Source organism: Pinus tabuliformis, chromosome 4_2 (assembly GCF_031772625.1).
Source record: "Pinus tabuliformis cultivar Carrire ecotype Pingquan chromosome 4_2, CPIR1, whole genome shotgun sequence".
In the NCBI taxonomy this organism is placed as follows: domain Eukaryota; kingdom Viridiplantae; phylum Streptophyta; class Pinopsida; order Pinales; family Pinaceae; genus Pinus; species Pinus tabuliformis.
In genome coordinates, this window is record NC_142304.1 from 491,031,624 (window position 1) to 491,043,302 (window position 11,679).

Sequence of the window (11,679 nt, forward strand, 5' to 3'; positions counted from 1 at the left end):
GTTCAATCCATAGTTTAGACATGTTGATTGAGTTTCAGAAACCACAATATTAATCCGTTTGAAATAAAATTCCACTAGTGATGGGGGTGGAATCCAAATCAGGAATAAATACCAAAAATATTATAGAAAAAAAACAAGCCGAGGGTCCTGCAAAGAGTGACCCATCGTTCCAAAGCAAATTAAGCCTCATATTATTCATGCATAGGAGGGGTAGGCCATGTCACCCCCCTTGGCAATTGGAGGCGGCGGAGTGGCGAGCACCCTTCCCAACCTCCGCTGACAATTGTCCTTGCACCCCAATCGAAGGTTATAAATTTATATTATTATTTAAGTTTGATGTATATAATTATATTATATTATATTTTTTAATAAAAATAATCAATAATTTTTTTAGGTAAATATTGTGTTTCCTTCTTTTTTTTGAGGAAATATCAAGGTAAATCCACCCCAAGGGATCACATCTCGCTGACTTATTAGCAGTGCCTAACCCTAAGGGCTTCGAGGAGAATTGACCCCATGACCTCCCATTAGCGAGGTGCTTTAGGAACGGGAACTCGACCAATTGAGTTAACCCTTAGGGCTCCTATTGTATTGCCTTCTAAATAGGAATGCACATGAATATATTGAAAATTTTGTTAGTTTGTCACTAGGGAGACTAAACCATAACCAAAAATACTGCGAGTTGGGTTGCTCCTTCTAAAAGAGGTAGTTTTGCTCTCAACCAACTTCCTTCAGATCCATCTTCCCCAAAGACGGTAGTTACAAATATATACTCCCTAAAAGACAAGACCAGGGTCTTGCTATCAACTCTCTCCCTCTCTCGCCTCATTTTCCCACTAGCCTTCTTAGAATCTTAGAGAGGTTTAACTCATTCACTCAAGGTAGTAGTTGACCAAGTTTTCCCCCTGTACTTGTTGGACTAGGGTGTGTCAGATAATAGTTCCTATGTCGGATATCGGAAGTGATGCCATAAAGACTTACTTATAACTCGTTGGCGATAGGACCGACTAGAAAGTGAGGTTGAAAGAACAGAGTGAAAACTTGCCCGCCCTTTATAGAGGCATAAGATATCAAAGTGTTCAGGAGCTCAAAATTGGCTATACAAAAATTTAAATGCAAGCCTTTTCAACCTCGGAAATAAATAGAGAAAAAAGGAAACAAAGTAACTAGGGACATAGCAAGAGATTGGGTAGAGGGGTCTGAATCAATAACTATAACTTGAATAGGATCCTTTTTGTTGACTTGGGATGCCTCCAGCAGGGGGAGGGATGTTAAGGTGTTGCTCTATGTGCTCCAACCATTGATCAAGGTCCTTCATGCGACGATGCAAGTGTTCCATGGAGTGGAGGATATTTGTCGATGCTCATACATGTCCAAAAGAACCTTGCCTAAAAGGAATTTCATATGCCAAAATGAATCAACAGTGTGAATGTATTGGTTGAAGCACCCACGTGTATGCCCATTGTCTAACATCCAATTTTCTAGTGCGATTAGAACCTCAGTATCCAAGAGGTGGTGCCTTTGGGAAGTCCCCTCTCTCTCAACATGGGTGAGCTCATCCTATAGGGGCCCTAGGGTAATCTCTCTAAAGCAAGCAATGAATTACTCCAATCGATGATGTGTACATGTGTTGCTGTGACTGGATCGATTCTTGGTAATATGTCGCTCCCCTACAGATGTGGGTGTGCCAATAGGGCATGATGAGATCACAAAAGAGAGAACATGACCAAAAAGTTAGAAGAAGCTATAATGTCTTGGTTTATAATTTCCAAAATTTCTTGGGAACTTGCTTACAAATTTCTACCATAATTTTCTTTAGGCAATTATAGAACAAGAACCATGAAATTGTGGAAAAAATAAAATAACATTTGAAATGAACCTAGAAAAGCCACAATAGCAAATAACGCAGGAAATGGAGAATGGTGAAACTCTATTTATTTACTGGATAAATTACATACAAAGCTCTTGATAGAAATAGTTGTGGTGATGGCCACAAAGGATCTGCTTCAATAATAAATCGGGCCTCCAAAATAGAAATTGGAAATCAATAAGTTACAGCTGTGAATTTTGGATGAATTCACCAAGCGGAGAGATGGGTTCTCACCCACTCTCTCTTTAAATCATCTGAGGGCTTTCGTCTAGGGGCTACTAAGGTAGAGAACCGAATTCTCCAATCCACACCAAAGACAAATACTCAAAACAAAGGTGTCCCAAATGATCTCCTCCTCCTCCTTTTAAATACTCCATAGATATATCTCCAAACTTCTAAAAGTATTTTATTTATTATTATTCTAGAAGCTCCTCCTTGACTTTGTCTTGAGTGACCTTTTTTGTTTAATTTATTTAAGTCACTTTTGGCCCTTTCCCCTTAATTAATATTTTCCCTTTCTAATTAAATGACTAATTAAAGGCATTTTTAAGCCGGGCAAATGGTAAATCGCCCACCACACTCTCTCTAACCACTGGAAATAACTTCTCAGCATCCTATCATATAGATCTTCTCGTTGTGGTTCCAATGGGCTATTGGGTGTTTATTCAAATATTCCCCTCAGAATGCTACCTTGAGCGTAATTAATTAAGTTATGCCCAATAATAACCCTGTTTTATGGGAATTATTGGAAAGCCACAAAAACAAAAACAAGTTATGTGGAACTGCTCACGATGATGAATTTGCCAAGCAAATTCCATCGGTTCCCATAAAAACTCCTCAAAACTCCCCCCGGACCCCTCATGACATAATCTTGCTCCCACAACCTGGTCATCCGATGCCCTGCAAATCCACCCTGGTTGTACTATAGAACAAAATAAAAATGGGGACATGACATAAGGACATTAGGGGGTACACAAATATACACGCATAGGAGAATTAGGGGAACAAGATAGTTCTTGAATATGGCTAGGACAAGAGGGAAAGATAAATTCTTTATAGAAGAGAAGGGCAGGGAGTCAACCAAGAAAAGTGATGGGAGGAAGACTCGCTACCAGAGAAGGAGAGCCACAAGGGGAGAGGGGAGAAAAGAGAGGTGGTACCCAAGGAAGCCACCATGGAACTAACACTGGCAAAGCATACAGGACGACACACCAAACAAAGATATAATGCAAGGAGAAGCAAAAAAATAACCAAAGAGGAAGAGGTGAGACCAAGTGTAGAGAGGAGATTACCGGACAGGTGCAAACCAATTCCACAATGACAACATGATTTGTCTAGTGGCAAGACGTACCATTACCATACATGTAGTGAAAAATGAGTGCGAAGGTTTTGAAGTTCTCGACAAGCCAACAAGGAAAAAATGGCACCTTAGCTGAACATAGCTCTTGAGCAATCTGCTATTGTGAAAATTCCACAACTGGAATCCTATTGCAACAACTCGAAATTATTCTCATAATTGTAATTTTAAATTAAAAATTTATTTATTGTTTCCTAGAACAAATATTGAATAATTCACACAGTAACCTACACAAATAAAATTGCTGAAGAATAAACGCTGGAAGAAATGCTAGCACACACACATAAAAATAACACAATTATTTTTGGACAAAAGTCCCCAGAAAAACCCAACTTGGGAAAACTAGTGTAACACCCGAGGGTTTTTTTATTAAGCAACAATGAAATAATCTAAAAACCCACTTAGGAAAACCAGTGTAACACCCGAGGGTTTTATTATTAAGCAACAATGAAATAATATAAGTACAACTAGATGCCGAAACTGGAAATCTTACATAGAAATACTGACAAGAAAAATCTAGTGAGGAAAATTCCTCACTCCACAGGCAAATCTAAGTTCTGGCCTAAGCTCAAATTGAGCCATCTAAATTTGCTCTATGCAGCTACTGCATCACCCTAGCACAGTCCCTTCTACACTTAGTTTGAACCAGCTTCTCCTCAAGCCACCGGTATGCTGATGTCTGGGAAAATTTCTCTCCTGGCCTCTAGAACCTCTATCCAGCTCCTCACACTGAAACTCGACTTTCCCTAGTAGATTCGAAATTGCCTCTAGAGGCTACTACATTGCTCTGTGTCAGCCTCACTAACTAAGGCTCACTTGCCTCTCTATAAATGCACTCACCAGAGCTGGAATCCTTCCTCCAACTTCACTGTCTTTGCCCCTCTCTCACTGCTTCGATCTCACTAGCTCTCTCTCCAGCAACTAACTGTTGATGCTTAGGAAATCAATCTACTCATGAAATCGAATTTCTCAAGTGCCCTCTCCAAATTCCCATCGACTTCTTCTTATAATCCTCTGTTGGGACTCTAATGACAAATATTAAATCTTAATCGATGGCTATGATTATCTTGAAGTCGATCTGTGTGATTTTTTAGATCATTCATGCCTTGAATTCATTAATTCTGATTAATTAACCATATTCCCTAAGTTTGTACTTAAGAAATATTTAAAACTAGTAAATAATCTAATTAAGTCATTTATAGGTGGAATTTCCAGAAATTATTTTTGGGTTTTGGAGATCTCCTCTATTCTAGCCTCTCCATAAATTTTCAAGGCTAGAACACATCTAATGTTGCAAAAAATAACACTCCCTCTTAGCAAGGAATGTGTTCTAGTGCTCTACTATACATCCTGTAGTAGCACCCTGTCTCTGCATCATCTCCTATTACACTGCTAATGTTTGGCTACTATTGCCCACCAACCATCGCGCAACTCTGATATATGTTGCATGTGTGTTGCTGCTGACCCTGCTGAACTCTTGGCAACACTACATCTGTGCTGCAACTCCCTCTCATTTGTTGTTGTTGCAACTACAACTGAGAAGCAACGTAAATATTGAATCAACTGGGATCAGTATGATGCATATGCTTCCCGAGTCTCTAAATGCTACTATCTACTGCTTTGTCTACTGAAGGCTTTGCGCTGTTGTTGACTCTGCAGTATTCCAACTGCAATGTTGCTAACTCTGCACTATGCTCCCCAGCATCTGACAGCTACCAATCTGCAACTGTCACTCGACCTCTGACTGCATATATTGCCACTATTCCATCCTACTACTTAATATTGTGGGCCTCTGTAGCAAGGTATTGATCCATTAGGTGGACATCCTCAAGGATCCTTCCCATCTGTAGCACTCTGGGGCTACATCACTAAATCTCCCCACCTCACTCTTAGAGGTATGTCAACAAACATGGCGAAGTCTTCCTCTAGCCTAGGCGAAATCCTATCAATCGTTGTTGACGCTGCATGTTGATCCTGCTTCTCCTCCTTGTCCGTCTTCCTGAGAGGACACTGGGTATTGTAGTGACCAAGCTCACCACATGTGAATCAATTGACATTTGATAGGTCCTTCTTATTCTTCCTCTACTCCCTTGGTCCCTAACTGGGACCCTTCGATGTGAGGGCCACATTCCCTCCTTCACCTGCTTCGATCTGTTGTTTCCACTTACAAAGCTCTTTAATAGAGCTTGTCTTAACTCCTCCTGCTGCAAATCGGCCCACATCTTGCCCCACCTAGGTAAGGCATCTCTGCCCAAAATACTTTGGACGAATACCTACCACTCCTCGGAGACAATGTTTAGTGACAATCACACTAGCTCTGTGGGTTGAGGCATTGCCCCAATAACTAACAATTATTCCCAGACCTCTTGAATCCTGGTGAGGAAAGAGTCAATGCCTTCCCCCTTCTGTATTCAGATGAGCCTCAACTTCTCCTCTAAGTACATCTTCCATTGCTCACAAGTTCTCTGGTACAACGTGGAAAGTGTATCCCACATCTCTTTGGTAGTATCTTTGCCAGCTGTTTGAGAAATAATATGATCCCGAACACCATCTAGGATCAATCTCTTCGCCTGCACCATTTCCTTTATGTACTCCTTCAGATTATCTGCATCCTCGAGTAGTGCTACCACTTCATCAATACATGGCTTCAAGCCATATTCATCTAGAAGGAAGGACATCCATGCCTTCCAAATGACATAGTTGGAAGCTCCATCCAACCTGTCTAGATCACGAAGCCCAACAGTGGCCATCTCAACAAATGTCGAAAATATCCTCTTCCCTTCTGCTCAACTGCTTCTCAGCTATTCGCACTCCCTTCTAGAGTGAGAAACTCTGCTCACAACGACTGTTGATTTGCAAGGAAAAACGAACTTCTTGAGACTAGAAGTTCCCGGAGGAAAATTTTCCCTCAATGTGTGCCCTTCTTCCTTCCACCCGACGTTGGCTCTACTCTAGAAAACTACTGCAAAACCACGACATCCAGTGAGATATCTGCTCTGCAAAAATACTAGGTTGATCCCTCTGCCTCTAAAATCACTTGATTGGAGAGATTGATTTTTTGTCCCTCTATCAGAAAAAACCGAATCTTCTTACGTAACTTGGCCTTCTGGCAAGGTGATTTTGCTGCCTTTGGATTTTCGATCTATTGTTCACACTAAATAGCGAAAATCCTTTTGTCTTCGCCTCTGATCTCTCCATCTGATCAACTGCGCTCTAATACCATGTGAAAATTCCATAACTGGAATCCTATTGCAGCAATTGGAAATTATTCTCCTAATTGTTATTTTAAATTAACAATTTATTTATTGTTTCTTAAAACAAACACTAAATAACTCACACTGCAACCTACACAAATAAAACTGTGGAAGAATAAATGCTAGCACACACACATAAAATAACACAGTTATTTTTGGACAAAAGTCCCCGAAAAAACCCAACTTGAGAAAACTAGTGCAGTAGCTGAGGGTTTTATTATTAAGCAGCAGTGGAATAATTTGAGATAATTTGAGTACAACTGGATGCCGAAACTGGAAATCCTATAGAGAAACACTGGCAAGAAAAATCTAGTGAGAAAAATTCCTCACTCCACAAGCAAATCTGAGCTCTGACCTCAGCTCAAATTGAGTCGTCCAAATTGGCTTTGTGTAGCTACCGTGTCACCCTAGCGTAGTACCTTCTACACTCAGTTTAAACCAACTTCTCCTCAAGCTGTCTAGTCTGCTCTTGTCTGGGGAAATGTCTCTCCTGGCCTTTAGAACCTCTGTCTAGCTTCCGGCACTGAAACTTGGCTTTCCCTAGTAGATTCGAAATTTCCTCTAGAGGCTTCTGCGCTACTTTGTGTCAGCCTCACTATCGCACACTTGCGCCTCTGCAAATGCACTCACCGAATCTGGAATCCTTCCTCCGGCTTCACTATCTCTGCCCCTCTCTCATTGCTTCAATCTCACTAGCTCTCTCTCTGGCAACTAACTGCTACTACTTAGGAAACTGATCTACTCCCATGAAATCGAACTGCTCAAGTGTCCTCTCCAAGTGCCCATCGACTTCTTCTTATAACCCTCTGTTGGGACTCCAACGGTCAAGATTAAATCTTAATCGATGGCTAGGATTAACTTGAAGTCGATCCGTGTGAGTTTCTACATCATTCACACCTTGACTTAATTAATTCTAATTAATTAACCAATTCCCTAAGTTTAGACTTAAGAAATATGTAAAACTGGTTAATAATCTAATTAAGTCATTTCTAAGCGGAATTTCCATAAAAAAATTCTGGGTTTTGGAGATCTCTGTATTATAGCCTCTCCACAAATTTTCAAGGCTAGAATACATCTGATGCTACAAAAACTAACAACTAGTAATTTACTTCAAAACTATAGTCCAAATAGGCAATGTGAGGACCTTCCTCATTGAGTTTTTGGAGGTGAACTAGAAACTACAGGTCCATGCCAAGCCAATTCTTAGGAAGATGCACCAGTTGAAAATCCCAATAATTATTGCAATTGTTGAAGCCTGATTATGGAGCGTAAATCTTCGATGACCGATGTCTTCACAACTGTGGAATGTTTGAAACAAAGTTAGAATTGCCTTGCCCAACATTAGATTATAATGATGCTTCGCATGGGAGAAGCTTCGATGTACAAATTGGAAAGTCAGATGGTAGTGATGTGTGGAGTGCAATGGTGTTTAATTACCATGGTAAATGCTTGCAAGTTCCATCGCCTCAAATGCATTCAAATTTTAACAACCAATATGGAGGCATGTTGCCACATCCCCCAATCTCTTCGTCAAGTGGGACAGTGGCAACCCACCCCCACTTTTGCTAAAAAAGCACCCCATATGGAAATCAACAAAAATTAAATAAATATAATATATATAAAATATTATAAATTCATATTTTCATTTAAGTTTTATATATATATATATATATAGTGTTTGAGATCTTTTCTATTTGATATAAAAATGTTGTAGGTTAAAACTTTTGGAACGAACAAATTCAACTTAATACTATAATGTTGTAATTGTTTATTACTAAAGTTTTTATAAATTAAAAATTATTGATAATAGGTAAGATATAACTTCAGGGCATAATTTTTTCTGAATTTTCTTCCCAGAGAAAAAAAATTATATTCCTAAGAAGATAAAAAATATACATTGTCATATCACTTCAAAAATGTTGATAAAATCCTTCCATTCAATACTATGAGCAGTCCAAAAAACAAACATAGATCAATTCAGCCATTCATACAAGTGCTACAGATTAAATTCTATGGTTATGGTATCATGTTCATCTAGTACCTCATAAATGCCAAAGGAACCCGATGGAAGGTGTAATGTTTCCTTAGATAAGGTTTTTGCTTTCATGTTTAGCTTCCAAAAATTATGTTTTACTGAATACCAATCTAGCTTCCCTAATTCCTCACTGATATGCAATATAACGTGTTCTAGGCAAGGGGCATCAATGATTTCCTCTAATTCAACCCAATCTATCACAAATTTTGAATCTCCCATAATCTGTAACTTTTTACTTTTTTAAAATATACCACATATAACAATGTCCATATGGTTATAAACTCCATTTTTGTGTTTGTGCCTAGTCTAGGGGAGTACAAAATCAACATATGGTGGTTTTGATGAAAATATATGACAACACCCACACCACATTTGGGAGGATATCCCTAACTATCCCCATCAAAGAAGGCTCAAGGAATGTCTGGGAGAAGAGGAGGAATGAGTGGGACTCTTTCTTTCTTTCTTTTAGGAGCATTCTTGAAATTTTTGCAGATTTCCTCAATAGTTCCCATCACAACCTTAATAGGAATTTGAATCATGGAAGATAGATTGATTACAAGTCTGCCAGATTCAGTTCACAAAAGAAACATAAAGAACAAGTTTCTCTTTAAATGAGACATCATTCACCCAATCTCTCACACAATCTGAAAGGGTGTCCTTATTCCAATTTGAAAAAACAAGATTTTTTATCGGGCCCCAAACCTAAACTATACAACTACATGAAATAAAGATGTGTGAGGTTGTTTCGATTTGGACTTTACACAGGGCACATTTATTCGGGCTTGACCATCCCCGCTTCTGACCATTTTTCCAAGTTAAAATCTTGTCATTAAGGGCGAGTCTTAGAGTGATTTGGGATTTTAATGGTTTGTTGTGTTTCCAAAAAAATGATTACCACTACTGCCTCTCACCTACAAAATTCAATTCCATATTTGAAGAATATCCTAGCTTAGTTGTGTACTAACTAGACACAACATTCTTAAACCATGCTAGAACGTCATCACTTTCTAGATCTGGGTGAATGAGAGAGGATATGAGGAAATCAATATAATTGCTCCATTCAATAGCAAGATCCCCCTAAAGCCCCAATTCAGTAGTTGATCGCCATGCTCGGTTTTCAATTTCATGAGATTGATTGGATTTTGCATCCCCTAGAAATAGAATACCACGATTGTGAAGGTGAGTGACCAAAGCTTCATAGAGAAGAAAGTTGTCCCCAACGCTAGTCCAAGGATCCCTGTAAATGCGAACATTCTTACCATTTCTAACTTTCCAAGAAACACAATTCTCGATCAATGGGAAATCCCTCACCAAAGCTCTCCATACAACTAAAGCATTTGGGACAAACTTTAATGGGTCTCAAATCCATTCGATTATGGACTTCCCCCTAAAATATTTATCTCGTGCGACCCTCCCCCAATTTTTTTTGGATTTATTTCCTATAGTATAAGTTTAATTTTTAATTACATAATGTTTTCATATTTTATTTAAGAGTTGTAATAACATATTTTTAAAGGGAATATTTTATTTATTTAATTTTAATTAATAAATTAAAATTAATGTTTATAAATTAAAAATTAAACCGAAAACAATACCAATCAAAATTATTTTGATATGTTTTGAACTCTTTAATTAGTACATTATATAGTTATTTTCTTTAAAAAAATAATTTTTTAAAGAAAAAATCATAATTTTATTCAACCTAAAAACAAGGAACAAAATTACATTATGGAGATGCTTGAAAGCATTCGATCATATCAACCTTGTAGTAGATGCACAATAAGAAGAAGAAACTATATAAAAAATACATAAATTTTAACTTCCCCTTTTTTCCTTTCTTTTTCTCCACCTTTCGCTAAATTCCTTGATTGGGAGCAGCTGTTATTATTTCCAATTCATCACCATCTGTTTGCGTGGGAATTTATTTGTTTGATTATGAGATCTCAGATACATTATATCTCTTTATGCCTCCCGAATCCTTCTCCATGGGTAATTCCACTTTCTATTGCTTTGGTACTATGATTTTTGTTGTTTCAATAACTTTCTAGGTGACATCCAATGATCAGATCCTATCCCCTTCATCACCGTTTGATTGAATTCCAAGTTGAGTCCATGTTTATGAATTTGGATGATTTTCCTCGGGCTTTTCTTTTTCATCTTTTGAGCTATTTGGAAACTGTCATCCCCTTTGCTTAAGGGCTTGCCTCTTTTTATTTTTTGGTGTATTTTTTGCTTGTGGGCAAGAATTTTGCAAATATTTTGTCTGGAAACGAGTTTGGCATATAAAATTCGCATTTTCATACTCCGAAGTCTGTGTCCACTAAAAATTTTCATGTTTTATACGAAGACAACCGAGAAGACCTTTGCGAAGGTTGATCTCTACACAAATCTCAACAAAGGTAAAGATACCTTTTGATTTTTTGTCTAGGTTCATTTTTTTTTTAATTTTCCTAAAATATTTTGATATCCTCCAAGCCTTATGGTGTCATAAATGAAGGGGGAGGTTTGGCAGCTTCAACTAGAATGACATCATTGTTACCACCATGTTTGTTGCATCAAACTCTAAGAACCATGGGGTAACAAAAAACCCAACTCTACCCAAAACCATGGTCCTTCATTTATAATTCTTTCTTTATCTTGTTGTGTCTCAAATTGTACCATGAAGAAACCTTAAGAGCACATGTAGACATCACACTTTTTTGTCCAAGAAGGTTACACCATTCATATAATTCTTCTGGTTTCAACCAAAAACTGTTAAATAATGTGATAGATTGTAAATCAAGAAAGCAAGATTTTACCTCTAGGGTTTTTATGTCTACCCTGTCCATTTACTCGACAATGTAAGGTCCTAGTAGATTTTGAGGTTGATCGACTTGAGCAACAAACGTCTCTTTAAGTGCGCCCTTGAACGATATAGATCCATTAGGGTTTCTAGGATTTGCATTAAGGTTTCTAAAGGCTGAAGAACCTCCCCACATCCTCAGATTTAATATTATGGTTGAGTCTATTTCCATGCCATAATATTCCATCCAGAAAGAGTTCCATAGAAATTTACCTTCATATTCCAAAATATGGAGCATTGTTGGTGTACCCATACTGTTCTGGATGTTTTTCTTCAAGTTTTCCACTAGATCCAAACCCCATATCTAATAGATGGAGGTTT